Source organism: Rattus norvegicus, chromosome 5 (genome assembly GCF_036323735.1).
Source record: "Rattus norvegicus strain BN/NHsdMcwi chromosome 5, GRCr8, whole genome shotgun sequence".
NCBI lineage: Eukaryota > Metazoa > Chordata > Mammalia > Rodentia > Muridae > Rattus > Rattus norvegicus.
This window is the reverse complement of record NC_086023.1, coordinates 14765202-14780535: the sequence shown is the minus strand read 5'-3', so window position 1 is coordinate 14780535 and position 15334 is coordinate 14765202. Positions and strand designations below refer to the sequence as shown.

Here is a 15334-nt window from a genome sequence, read left to right as displayed (position 1 = left end):
ACAGTCTAGCCACTGTCAGAAATAACAGAACAAAGTAACACTAGAGATAATCTGATGGCGAGAGGCAAGCGCAGGAACCCAAGCAACAGAAACCAAGACTACATGGCATCATCGGAGCCCAATTCTCCCACCAAAGCAAACACGGAATATCCAAACACACCAGAAAAGCAAGACCTAGTTTCAAAATCATATTTGATCATGATGCTGGAGGACTTCAAGAAAGACATAAAGAACTCCCTTAGAGAACAAGTAGAAGCCTACAGAGAGGAATCGCAAAAATCCCTGAAAGAATTCCAGGAAAACACAATCAAACAGTTGAAGGAATTAAAAATGGAAATAGAAGCAATCAAGAAAGAACACATGGAAACAACCCTGGACATAGAAAATCAAAAGAAAAGACAAGGAGCTGTAGATACAAGCTTCACCAACAGAATTCAAGAGATGGAAGAGAGAATCTCAGGAGCAGAAGATTCCATAGAAATCATTGACTCAACTGTCAAAGATAATGTAAAGCAGAAAAAGCTACTGGTCCAAAACATACAGGAAATCCAGGACTCAATGAGAAGATCAAACCTAAGGATAATAGGTATAGAAGAGAGTGAAGACTCCCAGCTCAAAGGACCAGTAAATATCTTCAACAAAATCATAGAAGAAAACTTCCCTAACCTAAAAAAAGAGATACCCATAGGCATACAAGAAGCCTACAGAACTCCAAATAGATTGGACCAGAAAAGAAACACCTCCCGTCACATAATTGTCAAAACACCAAACGCACAAAATAAAGAAAGAATATTAAAAGCAGTAAGGGAAAAAGGTCAGTAACATATAAAGGCAGACCTATCAGAATCACACCAGACTTTTCGCCAGAAACTATGAAGGCCAGAAGATCCTGGACAGATGTCATACAGACCCTAAGAGAACACAAATGCCAGCCCAGGTTACTGTATCCTGCAAAACTCTCAATTAACATAGATGGAGAAACCAAGATATTCCATGACAAAACCAAATTTACACAATATCTTTCTACAAGTCCAGCACTACAAAGGATAATAAAGGGTAAAGCCCAACATAAGGAGGCAAGCTATACCCTAGAAGCAAGAAACTAATCATCTTGGCAACAAAACAAAGAGAATGAAAGCACACAAACATAACCTCACTTCCAAATATGAATATAACGGGAAGCAATAATCACTATTCCTTAATATCTCTCAATATCAATGGCCTCAACTCCCCAATAAAAAGACATAGATTAACAAACTGGATACGCAACGAGGACCCTGCATTCTGCTGCATACAGGAAACACACCTCAGAGACAAAGACAGACATTACCTCAGAGTGAAAGGCTGGAAAACAATTTTCCAAGCAAATGGTCAGAAGAAGCAAGCTGGAGTAGCCATTCTAATATCAAATAAAATCAATTTTCAACTAAAAGTCATCAAAAAAGATAAGGAAGGACACTTCATATTCATCAAAGGAAAAATCCACCAAGATGAACTCTCAATCCTAAATATCTATGCCCCAAATAAAAGGGCACCTACATATGTAAAAGAAACCTTACTAAAGCTCAAAACACACATTGCACCTCACACAATAATAGTGGGAGATTTCAACACCCCACTCTCATCAATGGACAGATCATGGAAACAGGAATTAAACAGAGATGTAGACAGACTAAGAGAAGTCATGAGCCAAATGGACTTAACGGATATTTATAGAACATTCTATCCTAAAGCAAAAGGATATACCTTCTTCTCAGCTCCTCATGGTACTTTCTCCAAAATTGACCATATAATTGGTCAAAAAACGGGCCTCAACAGGTACAGAAAGAGAAATAATCCCATGCGTGCTTTCTGACCACCACGGCCTAAAACTGGTCTTCAATAACAATAAGGGAAGAAAGCCCACATATACGTGGAAATTGAACAATGCTCTACTCAATGATAACCTGGTCAAGGAAGAAATAAAGAAAGAAATTAAAAACTTTTTAGAATTTAATGAAAATGAAGGTACAACATACCCAAACTTATGGGACACAATGAAAGCTGTGCTAAGAGGAAAACTCATAGCGCTGAGTGCCTGCAGAAAGAAACAGGAAAGAGCATATGTCAGCAGCTTGACAGCACACCTAAAAGCTCTAGAACAAAAAGAAGCAAATACACCCAGGAGGAGTAGAAGGCAAGAAATAATCAAACTCAGAGCTGAAATCAACCAAGTAGAAACAAAAAGGACCATAGAAAGAATCAACAGAACCAAAAGTTGGTTCTTTGAGAAAATCAACAAGATAGATAAACCCTTAGCCAGACTAACGAGAGGACACAGAGAGTGCGTCCAAATTAACAAAATCAGAAATGAAAAGGGAGACATAACTACAGATTCAGAGGAAATTCAAAAAATCATCAGATCTTACTATAAAAGCCTATATTCAACAAAACGTGAAAATGTGCAGGAAATGGACAATTTCCTAGACAGATACCAGGTATCGAAGTTAAATCAGGAACAGATAAACCAGTTAAACAACCCCATAACTCCTAAGGAAATAGAAGCAGTCATTAAAGGTCTCCCAACCAAAAAGAGCCCAGGTCCAGACGGGTTTAGTGCAGAATTCTATCAAACCTTCATAGAAGACCTCATACCAATATTATCCAAACTATTCCACAAAATTGAAACAGATGGAGCCCTACCGAATTCCTTCTATGAAGCCACAATTACTTTTATACCTAAACCACACAAAGACCCAACAAAGAAAGAGAACTTCAGACCAATTTCCCTTATGAATATCGACGCAAAAATACTCAATAAAATTCTGGCAAACCGAATCCAAGAGCACATCAAAACAATCATCCACCATGATCAAGTAGGCTTCATCCCAGGCATGCAGGGATGGTTTAATATAAGGAAAACCATCAACGTGATCCATTATATAAACAAACTGAAAGAACAGAATCACATGATCATTTCATTAGATGCTGAGAAAGCATTTGACAAAATTCAACACCCCTTCATGATAAAAGTCCTGGAAAGAATAGGTATTCAAGGCCCATACCTAAACATAGTAAAAGCCATATACAGCAAACCAGTTGCTAACATTAAACTAAATGGAGAGAAACTTGAAGCAATCCCACTAAAATCAGGGACTAGACAAGGCTGCCCACTCTCTCCCTACTTATTCAATATAGTTCTTGAAGTTCTAGCCAGAGCAATCAGACAACAAAAGGAGATCAAGGGGATACAGATCGGAAAAGAAGAGGTCAAAATATCACTATTTGCAGACGACATGATAGTATATTTAAGTGATCCCAAAAGTTCCACCAGAGAACTACTAAAGCTGATAAACAACTTCAGCAAAGTGGCTGGGTATAAAATTAACTCAAATAAATCAGTTGCCTTCCTCTATACAAAAGAGAAACAAGCCGAGAAAGAAATTAGGGAAACGACACCCTTCATAATAGACCCAAATAATATAAAGTACCTCGGTGTGACTTTAACCAAGCAAGTAAAAGATCTGTACAATAAGAACTTCAAGACACTGAGGAAAGAAATTGAAGAAGACCTCAGAAGATGGAAAGATCTCCCATGCTCATGGATTGGCAGGATTAATATAGTAAAAATGGCCATTTTACCAAAAGCAATCTACAGATTCAATGCAATCCCCATCAAAATACCAATCCAATTCTTCAAAGAGTTAGACAGAACAATTTGCAAATTCATCTGGAATAACAAAAAACCCAGGATAGCTAAAGCTATCCTCAACAATAAGAGGACTTCAGGGGGAATCACTATCCCTGAACTCAAGCAGTATTACAGAGCAATAGTGATAAAAACTGCATGGTATTGGTACAGAGACAGACAGATAGACCAATGGAATAGAATTGAAGACCCAGAAATGAACCCACACACCTATGGTCACTTGATTTTTGACAAAGGAGCCAAAACCATCCAATGGAAAAAAGATAGCATTTTCAGCAAATGGTGCTGGTTCAACTGGAGGGCAACATGTAGAAGAATGCAGATCGATCCATGCTTATCACCCTGTACAAAGCTTAAGTCCAAGTGGATCAAGGACCTCCACATCAAACCAGACACACTCAAACTAATAGAAGAAAAACTAGGGAAGCATCTGGAACTCATGGGCACTGGAAAAAATTTCCTGAACAAAACACCAATGGCTTATGCTCTAAGATCAAGAATCGACAAATGGGATCTCATAAAACTGCAAAGCTTCTGTAAGGCAAAGGACACTGTGGTTAGGACAAAATGACAACCAACAGATTGGGAAAAGATCTTTACCAATCCTATAACAGATAGAGGCCTTATATCCAAAATATACAAAGAACTCAAGAAGTTAGACCGCAGGGAAACAAATAACCCTATTAAAAAATGGGGTTCAGAGCTAAACAAAGAATTCACAGCTGAGGAATGCCGAATGGCTGAGAAACACCTAAAGAAATGTTCAACATCTTTAGTCATAAGGGAAATGCAAATCAAAACAACCCTGAGATTTCACCTCACACCAGTGAGAATGGCTAAGATCAAAAACTCAGGTGACAGCAGATGCTGGCGAGGATGTGGAGAAAGAGGAACACTCCTCCATTGTTGGTGGGATTGCAGACTGGTAAAACCATTCTGGAAATCAGTCTGGAGGTTCCTCAGAAAATTGGACATTGAACTGCCTGAGGATCCAGCCATACCTCTCTTGGGCATATACCCAAAAGATGCCTCAACATATAAAAGAGACACGTGCTCCACTATGTTCATCGCAGCCTTATTTATAATAGCCAGAAACTGGAAAGAACCCAGATGCCCTTCAACAGAGGAATGGATACAGAAAATGTGGTACATCTACACAATGGAATATTACTCAGCTATCAAAAACAACGAGTTTATGAAATTCGTAGGCAAATGGTTGGAACTGGAAAATATCATCCTGAGTGAGCTAACCCACTCACAGAAAGACATACATGGTATGCACTCATTGATAAGTGGCTATTAGCCCAAATGCTTGAATTACCCTAGATCCCTAGAACAAAGGAAACTCAAGACGGATGATCAAAATGTGAATGCTTCACTCCTTCTTTAAATGAGGAAAAAGAATACCCTTGGCAGGGAAGGGAGAGGCAAAGATTAAAACAGAGACTGAAGGAACACCCATTCAGAGCCTGCCCCACAGGTGGCCCATACATATATAGCCACCCAATTAGACAAGATGGATGAAGCAAAGAAGTGCAGACCGACAGGAGCCGGATGTAGATCGCTCCTGAGAGACACAGCCAGAATACAGCAAATACAGAGGCGAATGCCAGCAGCAAACCACTGAACTGAGAATAGGTCCCCCGTTGAAGGAATCAGAGAAAGAACTGGAAGAGCTTGAAGGTGCTCGAGACCCCAAAAGTACAACAATGTCAAGCAACCAGAGCTTCCAGGGACTAAGCCACTACCTAAAGACTATACATGGACTGACCCTGGACTCTGTCCCCATAGGTAGCAATGAATATCCTAGTAAGAGCACCAGTGGAAGGGGAAGCCCTGGGTCCTGCTAAGACTGAACCCCCAGTGAACTAGACTATGCGGGGAGGGTGGCAATGGGGGGAGGTTTGGGAGGGGAACACCCACAAGGAAGGGGAGGGGGGAGGGTGATGTCTGTCCGGAAACCGGGAAAGGGAATAACACTTGAAATGTATATAAGAAATACTCAAGATAATAAAAAAAATAAAAAAATAAAAAATAAAAAAAGAATAAAAAAAAAATTGTCCTAAGTGAGATAACCCAGACCAGAAAAAATAAGAAAAAAAAAAAAAAGATAAAATTCTCAGACACAAGAAATTATTTTCTTTCACTTTCTATTTTTTTCTTAAATCTTTATCATCTATTCCTTCTCTTTCATATAAGAAACAAGTAGATTCTTACAATTTAAAATTCTATATCCAAATAATTACAAATTATCATTTTCTGGACCAATCATAAGTTGTTTAACCATAACATATATAGAAATGACTATAATGCTTGGTGATCGTTTATAGTACCAGTATGCTTTAGTGATAGTCTAGAGACCTATACAAATAAAAATGTTACTGGGTTGCATTATAGAATATGCCATCTGGCAAAAAAAAAATGTGACATGACAAAATTTGCGAGTCCCTGAAGAGATATGAGTGTAGGCTTCAGACCACAGGATGGCTGCACCCTCACAGCCAGTGACTGCAGGTTCCTCCCAATCAGCCCCACAGAATCTACACTTCCATCCATCTCACTGACCAGAAACCAAAACAGATGTTTCTTTCCATGCACTTTCAAATAGTTTCAAAGTCTACCTAATCTTCTGAGTTTCTGTGCCCATATAACTAGCAGTAAACAGTAATCCCTCGTAGAGAAGACAATCATAGCAAAAGGACAGTAATAATTTTCTCAAAAGTCTAAATTAAATGTGTTAGACTATGTGTGATCATGTTGACCTAAATTAGACCAACTGATAGAAAACATGGCACTGATGTTGAATATTAAATATTGTAAAACAAATTCTGCCTAGTTTGAAATATTTATACTAAAAACAGATGTTAAAAACTACAGCGTTATCAGGAAATTTTATATTTTCAGCAAGAGAGTTTTTACCTACTTTCCTGATATGCAGTGGTTTTCAGGAAAGGTTTCCATGGATGAGCTAATGCCATTAGAAATCCCTTATAATCACACCCAGATACAGCACTGAGGTGCCCAGACCCTCAGACCACCACGTTCACACTTCCTAAGTGTCCATAAATACATATCATTTAACCAGTTCTCTGACATTTAAGAAATACATGTGCATCTATATGTAAAGCTCTGCTTCTCACTGGCTGATAAAGTTTCCCCACTTGAGGGACAAAATGAAGCATCAGTGGGGTGAGTGGCTCGCTCTCTAACCACATTAGCATTTCAGGAAGCCTGGTTGTTTTATGACCAAACAGCCCTGGTTTTTCCTCCTCGTAATACGTAGCATGTTTAGCACTGCAGTATGCCATGTTTAACTCATTCAGCTACAGAAGAAGAAAATACTACGTAAATGTGTTCTCCGTAAGAGTGTTCCGCTATTGCTCACTGTACAGGTTTTGGGAGAGATATGAAGACCAATTTCTGGCTAACAAAATTATTTTCTTTATTAGTAGCTTTTGCTTCACAGATCAGAGTGCAATGAACAGAATCATTGTCTATAATTCCTTGCCTTTACAGAATATTGAGATTTTTTTCCCCAAAATCTGAAACCCAAACCCAAATATGAACTAAGCCATAAAACTAAAATCAATTTGGCTAAACTTTTGTGTAGACTACCTAAACGTTAGCTGACTGTCCCAATGTAACGGTCATTAATTCTAGACCATTTTCAATTTGCGTTCCCGTGGTTTGGTTGCTAATGTTGTTTGCTTACTTGAGTTTTAGTAAGTGCAAAGAATTTTCAAAGCATGAGAGTATTATTTTCAGATTGAAGAAGGCCCTTTGATGTTTGACATCATTATCCGATTGAAACACTCGCTCACTATGAATCCCATAGGGGCTTCAGACTTCCCACAGTCGTCCTGCTTCAGCCTCCTCAATGCTTAAATTAGAGGTATGACTTACTATTCCTAGCATCTATGTCCTGTTTTTATGATAATTTATAATTTAAAAACTTGAGTCATAATTTCTTTCCAAGTTGCTATCCCTCCATTTCCAGCCAAAAGAGGAAATCACTGGAACAGATTCCAGGACTCATATCACCTCTATATGGAGATACTCATTGTGTTGACACTTGTAAAACCTGAATATATATTTTATATACATAAAATATGTGAATATGTATCCATTAGGCAGAGACTGCTTGCTTGCATGCATGAGAGACACTTTTTCAAATACAGCATTGATTTCTTTTCAGAGATGAGTGGAATCTAAATAAAGGCTGATTCCCCATAACCCTGTTGCTCCTTTATTGGTTCACTAATTTATCCATTTATTTACTCACTTAATTGTGATTAGAGATTAGCCTTTAGACAGCTACTAAATAGGCTTACAAAAACTCTCTCTCCATGTTATAACATTTCTCTGGAGATAACTACTGGCAAGACCTTCAGTACATTTTGTTGAGTGTGGAGTGGTGAATTTGACTTATTTACTTCCAAATCTGCAAAGGGATTAGGGACAAAGGTAACTTTTAGGTTATTCAGTTGCTGTTCTACATAGAGAAAGCCTGCCCCCTCCACCACTGAGAAGGGAACTGCGGTCAACAAGACACACCGGCTTCATTCCAGAACACATTCCCACATTTCATTTTATGCTCCACTGACTTGGGGAGTCCGTCTACACTAATTAATTAAGGACCAAAATAATAGTCTTGTCATGAGCTGTATAACTCTGCAAAATGTGATGCCATCTCCCACGTGGTAGGTTGCTTCCACATTTCTTAAAGTAGAAGATGAAAGGGGGTCCACAGGAAGAATCCACATCAACTGCTGCAGCCTTCTAGTCCTCCGAAGATCATTTCTGACCTATCTAGGGCAAGCATGCCTCCAAGGAGCTACCGCTCTCTATCGGCGATGCAGGCAGCTACGTGGTGAGTGACAGTTAAAAATGACAAGTCCTCTGAGTAGAACTGTTACTCTCTCCCGGTCACTATAAAACAGGCAACCATTAGTCTACCAACAAGTACCAGCCTGGCTGAGGAGATTAGGTGTTCAAATCAAGAAAGTGAGAGCTACTGTGGATGAGATGTAAAGGTATTTTGGGGGGGGGCTATACATGGTTTATAAATTATTTTAAAAAAATCCTTCCAAACTCCTGCAGTTTTTCAAGACAAACTCTTTCCACAGACTCGGCTAAGCATATGCCGTCATGACTATGAGAATCATTCCTGTGAGTCAAAGCTCTCCGTTGAGCAGAATGCGCTCAGTGGAATTGAATGAGTTCTTTCTGAAATGCCAGCCATGGACTATACATTTGTATAACAGCTTTTTACTCAGAAAACCCTTTTCATTAAAGCCCAATGCTTATCAAGGTCACTGTAGAAGCTGTAATCTTAAAGCTTTAGAGGAAGAGTCTAGAAAGAAGTATCAAAAAATTAATTATCATGTTAAGATTTATGGTCTGTTAATAACTAGTCTCTGTCACTTGATTTCAGAAACAAGTACGTTTTGTAGAACTAATCAGTCAGGATGTTGAGGGAACCCCCACTCTCCTACAGATGCACAAGAAAGCTGCTCACTTCCTGCCTTGAAATATCTGTTGATAAGTCTAAGGTCTAGCTACACTTGGGGGCTCTGACTACAAAAGAGATCAGATATTGGTGTATACATATTCTGTGCCTGTAAATATTTTAGCAAATTATAATAATCTAAAATACTAGAAGAGGTGATTGAGCCATTTCCAACTTTTTGATATATATTTCAAATATGTATTTCAGAGGCAATGCAACACAACCAGAATCGCTTTTCACTGAATACGCATGATCACTAAGCACCAGTGGACATTAGTTTTAAAGAAAACAATAAAACACATAGGGATCCCCAAAGCTGTTAGTTAAGAAGGCAGAAAATGTCCAAGTAAAAGTTTGCTATGCTAATGGAAGTCAGCTACATATTGTTGTCACCTTCGTCAAGAGATTCCAGAAAAGTAAAATTCCAGACATAAGAAATTTTTTTCTAAGATATTAATTTAGGAATTATTATTTTTAAACAAACAGAAGAACTCATTTTCCTTAATCCTCAACATGTGATGTTTGCATCTTTTCTTTTAAACCTTGCAAAGTCCTTAGTGTGTGTTAAACGCAGAGGAGAAAGTATTATCACGTACCTGCTGAGCAGAGGTGTCGACGCCTTTTACTCCACTTCTTTAACGTCGGGGTTTAGAATCTCCGACCTCTCACAAAGCTATCTCCACAGCAGCTGCAATCCACTCAGGGACGTGCTTATTTTAAAAACTGTGGGCCTTTGAGTATTTCAATTCCTACTGCAGCGCCCATGGCTCCTTGGTGCCTCTAAGAACTTCAACTCCACTCTTCTGCCTGCATTCCCCCCAGTTCCGTTTAGAAAATTCTGCGTAAAGTTGCTGCCTAGAGTTTAACTCCGTGGAGCCGAGTAGATATAAGTGGCAGAGGATGAGAAGGGCTGGTTTTCATCCATCAAAGAAGGGGACTGGAGGCACCGCCTTTTAGCTGCTAAGAGCTCTTGTTGAAGACTGTGGCCGCGAGGACAGCAGCAAAGGCAGCAGCAGCAACACAGTTGGGTCCCCCCAGGCAGCTACGCAGCTGGGAGACGCTGTCCATCCCCTCCGGTGCTGAAGCGAGGGGGACAGGACCCCCTTAGCCCACTCCAGACCCTACACTCCTGCTAAGGCCGCTTCCAGACTTCCAGCTTTGCCGTTTCTCCGCCGTGTTTCACTACTCGGGGATTAATGATCTCTCCAGCTTGATACCCTCATGTGTATACGTTGGCAGCGTTTCCAGAGAGGCAGGAATCCGTGGGAAAACAAGAGCTGAGCCTCTTCTGAGTTCACAGCGGCTCTGAGTAGGTTTCCTAAAGGTAGAAATGAAAAAGAACGCACGAACACGGGCGCGCGCACAAGCGCTCACAGGGAGGTGGGGTTAGAGAGAAAGAGACAGGAGAGAGAAGGGGGAGGAGGAGAGAAGCTGAACACTGTGGAGACTGTAGAGGTGCTTTGGGAAGCTCGTGGGTCCTTAATTACATAAGATGATAAGGGCTATTTCGGGGGTCCCCCGCGATCTTGCTTCCCAGCCAGAGCGGGGACACGTTCACATTTTCGAAGCTCTAGGTGGAATTCCGAGACGACAGAGTCAGGATGCTCAGCTCCCAGATACACAGACAGACTCTTGCCAGAGAATGCAGAAGCCGTGGAAGGGCCAGGAAGAATACCTTTGTTTCCAAGAGATTGTAGCGCGGCAGAGAGCTTAGTCGCGGCCGCGGGACTCGGCGCGGGCGGCAGGGCCAGGGAGCTTGCGTTCCAGCGCCCGCCCTCCCACCGCCCACCGCTGGGTTCCCGCAGGGGCGGGGGCGTGTCGCCGCACAAAAGACTGGATAAGGGTAGTGGATCAGGTAAGCAGAGCTGCTAAGCCATCCCTAAAAGGATCCCGCAAGGCCTAGGTACCAGACTGAGACGTCCCCGGGGACGTCTCAGAAGCTCAGTGGTCAGGCTTCTAATGGCGCCTTACTGACCCCACTCCAGCAGAGAAGCTTGCCTTAGAGCTGGACCCGGGTTCGAGTTGGTGGCCCAATAGGAGGCCGCCGAGGCTCAACCGCCCACGCAAGGCAACCGGTACAGGCACGAATGGAGCGAGATGGGGAAATTGAGATACACATAGTGGAGAATGGGGCAAGCTGCCTAACACAGCGCCCTTGCGGCGCTCCGGGTGACCGTGGTAAGGCTGAAGAGCGCACCACAAACGCGAGCCTGGGCAGCGCCCAGCTCCAGCCAAAGAACTTGTGTAGCACAGACTTATGCACCCCGAGTTTGTTCCGACCGAGGGGCGTTGGGGCTTAGCGTGGGGACAGCGCGTGGGCACGCAGTGCTTCTGGATGCTCGCTCATCTCCTCCTCCGACGGCTCTGGGGAATTCGTGGAGTGATTGCACGCGTGTCCCTCTATGGGGTTCTACTCCCCCTCGGCCCGGGTCGCTGCGCCTGCGGGTCCCGGCTCACCGGGCGGCATTCTGTGAGGTTCACCGGGCTGCAGGGTGGGCTCTGGAGGCTACAGCAGGGCCAAGGGCCAGGCCACTTCCCGGAGGGAAACTAGGGAGTTCCGGAGAAGTGCATGTAGAGTCCTTCTTCCAGCACAGACCCTCCTTTCCCTGGTCTGGCGCCATTCCTTGCAGCAGCTGCAACCTCAGTCTCCTTCTAGAAGTGTCGCCCCGTTTCGGGATGCTTTGTGAAGCTTGTGGAGTTACCCCTCACAGGAAAAGCTCAAGGGACCAAGCTTGCCCTCACTCTCTCCACGTTTGAACTCTAGTCCAAAGGTTGTCCGGTTGGTGCTGCGCTTGAGCACGCTGAGATAACGCTACAGAACGATGCAATTTGGGACTAGGAGCTAATTTTAAAAGATCTGCTTTGTTTTCTCCGTTTCCTGGAGAAACAAATCCACTGGGGTTACGGTAAATTACGTTTCCCCTTCGTTTTACCAAGGCAAACACGTGTTTCTGGTATCCACGCAAACAAGTACGGGTTTGTACAAATAAGTTTTTTAAGGTGCCCTATTTTTTTGTCAGAGAATGAAAATTGCTTGCTTAAAGGCTGTTTGTCTGTTGTGTCAACCCCTGCAAATAAATGGGTTTTCTTTGCTGTTTTGCATGTTTGTTTCGATTGATTCAAGTAGTTGAATTATTTTCTTTGTACATGTAGAAACATGAATCATACAGGAAATTAGCACAGTAAATAAAAGAGGTTAAGTGAAGCACAGAGATGTGGCTAATTGAAAACATATGCACTTCATTACCCAACCACAGGACAGATTTCCCTTTGTAGAGCAGATTCATGCTAATACAGAGCCTCCCTCTCAATCCTCCCCACCCCCCTCTCTCCTGCCACGGAGGAAAAACAAAGGGTTGATTAATTTGAACTGTCAGAGTAACCGATTAGTATTTTGATGTCTTTTTTTGAAGAAACAAATCAGTAGCACATTTCTCCTCATCAGCCTGTGCAAAGCATTGTGGGACAAAGATGATGAAGAGCAAATGCAGAACATCACCTCATCTCACAAATGTGTACAAATGAAGTATAAATAAAGAATAATAAAGCAGGGACAGATAGGCTGAGGTGAAATGAAAAGCTATTTTAAATAAATTTCCTGTTGGATAAGATTTGTCCAAAAAAATCATTTAAATCACTTTTTTTTAAAAGATTTATTTATTTATTATATATAAGTACACTGTAGCTGTCTTCAGATATACCAGAAGAGGGCATCAGATCTCTTTACAGATGGTTGTGAGCCACCATGTCGTTGCTGGGAATAGAACTCATGACCTCTGGAAGAGCAGTCGGGCGCTCTTAATCGCTGAGCCATCTCTCCAGCCCCTTAAATCACTTTTATTCTAAAAGTTACTTGTACTCTCTAAATGTTCTTATATAATAGACTATATAAATAAAATTCAGAAGGTAAGTCAGCACAGCAACCTGTGAAGAACAGGCAGTGACCAGAGTTCTCAGCTGGCCTAGTCAATCCTCAGTGTATGTTGTTTAGGCAGTGTTAAAATCTGAAGTTTCAGTGCCTTCAGTTGAATTCTAGTCTGTTTGTTTTTATTGTATCAAGTACAACTAAAAATACCTATAGGCAAGTGTGTCTGAAATGAAACAATTATTTCGACGTGTTCTGAGGGCTTTCTAACAGTGTGGCGCTGAGGGGTTTATTCTTCGCTCCCTTTCTGTGTAGGAACTGGTGGAGGGGGGTGACTTTAATCAGCTCAGATATTGTTTGCTGAACCAGAGGAGCCTCAGGGCCTTCTTGTGTGCTCATGCTTGAAGCATCCAGCAGAATTGGTTTTAGATAAAGGCAAACGCCTCACACTGACTGAGTACAAAACTCAGTCCAATTTGCCTGATGGTGTTTGTGGGTAGAATGGCGCAAATGACAAGCAGCAGTCAGAGAACAGAAGAAAATTAGTCACCTAAACAGTCGCCAAGAACTTCCATGAAATTCCATCACACACAGCTTAATTTTGTGTTTCCTCTTAAGCGATTCTGACTGATCGCTGACTCACTTGAAAAAGAATACTATTTTCTGCCACTTAGAAAAGTTGTTAAACTTTTTTGTTTGTTTCTTCATGTTGTTGTATTGTTGTTGGTGTGTGATGAGTTAATTACCTAAAAGCCTCATGAGAACCGAGACACTCCAGACAGGAAAGTGGACTTGACCTATATCACTCACAGAAGCTTCAGATAAAGAGATCCACACACCAAATCCGCCAGCACCCACCGCTCAGACTGCCGGGGAACTGACCTGAATATGGACTCTTCCAACTCCAAACTCCCCCTCATTTCATCCAAGTACCCCCACAACACCACACGATACACACACACACACACACACACACACACACACACACACACCCGCTCCCTCTTTACTTCCAAGGAGAGCCTCCATCTCTTCAGCTGTTTGGATTAGAACAATTCTGCTTCTGGAGATCACCATCTGCTATCCTTCCTCCATGACACCTCCATCATTCCTGATCTAAGAGGATGCATCCACGTGTGTGCATGCATGTTTGTGTACAGATGCTCATTTACATGTGTGTGAGAGAGAGTATGTGCAGAGGCATCATTTTTTGAGATTCTCTCACTGGGTTTGGACCTTACCTATTCTAATAGATCACCTGGCCTGTGTGCTCCAGGGCTCCTCCTGTCCCTGCCTTCCTAGTGGTAGGATTAAAGGTACATATTGCAATGCCTATCTTTTTATATAGATAAATTTCTGTCCTTAGGCTTGTGTGATCGGCACTTTACTGACTGGGCAGTTTTGTCAACTGCATTCTTCATTCTAAAATGGAAATGATGACATCTTTCATAGAATCAGCACATAGCACATGCTACATAGACCCAGGTTATGAACTAGCTCCCAATAGAACATTCTGCATCTTTAGTGTGTGGCACCTTTCCTGGTCAGACATGAAGATGAAAAGCCCAAAGCCCAAGCCAGCATGAGTAACAGCTCACAGGAGCTGAAAACAGAAAGCATTGTACAGCTTGTAGGTATGCCAACAGGTTGCAGAAGGATTTCTCCAGACACTCAGATGGTTTGAGCACTTTCCAGGCAGCTCAGGTGACCCCAGCAGCGTGGGTGATCTGCCTCTTCCAGGGAGCTTGTCTTGGCCAAGAGTCTTCCAGACTGAGAAGTTTGTATGCGAGTATCTCCCAATAGTCCTTATTGTTTACGTAGGCTTCAAGACTGAGATGCCCAGTACATTGTCACATCTAGAACTTCTTGATGCCTTTGAGTTGTTTGCCACCTGAGCTTCCCCAAAGAAAGGAATATCACCCATCTTTAGAACCTCTCGAATCTTAAACCTCATCCATGCAGGCTAGGAGGTGTCCCCACTCTAGATAACACTGTGCCCTGAGGAAGTTCCCTCCAAGAGGAAACCTTTATATAGGAGAAGATTGTGGCCCAGCAGCATTTCTCCACACCTCTTTGGCAGGAATTCTTTGTCCATTCACATCGTGGGTTCCTTCCCACTAAATACAAATGGTGGAAATGCCATTGACTTTAGATTGACTTCAGAGCTATGGAAATTTCTTCACAGCTTAAAAAAAAAAAAAGGTGAATTCCCAACAACCATTTAAAAAGACTACTTAAAAGATACACTACCGCTTCCTGGTTGCTGCCGCCGCAG

The 15334-nt window shown here is 42.0% G+C and overlaps 1 protein-coding gene across 6 annotated transcripts in view; it reads right to left on the bottom strand.

The window, feature by feature from the left end:
* The window catches only part of Sntg1 (syntrophin, gamma 1), an 814179-nt gene extending 802933 nt beyond the window's left edge, over nt 1-11246 (bottom strand). For 2 of the 6 annotated variants that reach the window (XM_063288179.1, XM_039110528.2), the window contains exon 1: nt 9794-11236. The gene's annotated coding sequence lies outside the window, so the exon portion shown is untranslated. Of the gene's footprint in view, nt 1-9793 lie in introns of all 6 variants that reach the window. The other 4 variants (XM_063288183.1, XM_063288182.1, XM_063288181.1 and 1 more) reach the window with 4 other exon arrangements.
* Between the last annotated feature and the right edge of the window lie 4088 nt (nt 11247-15334).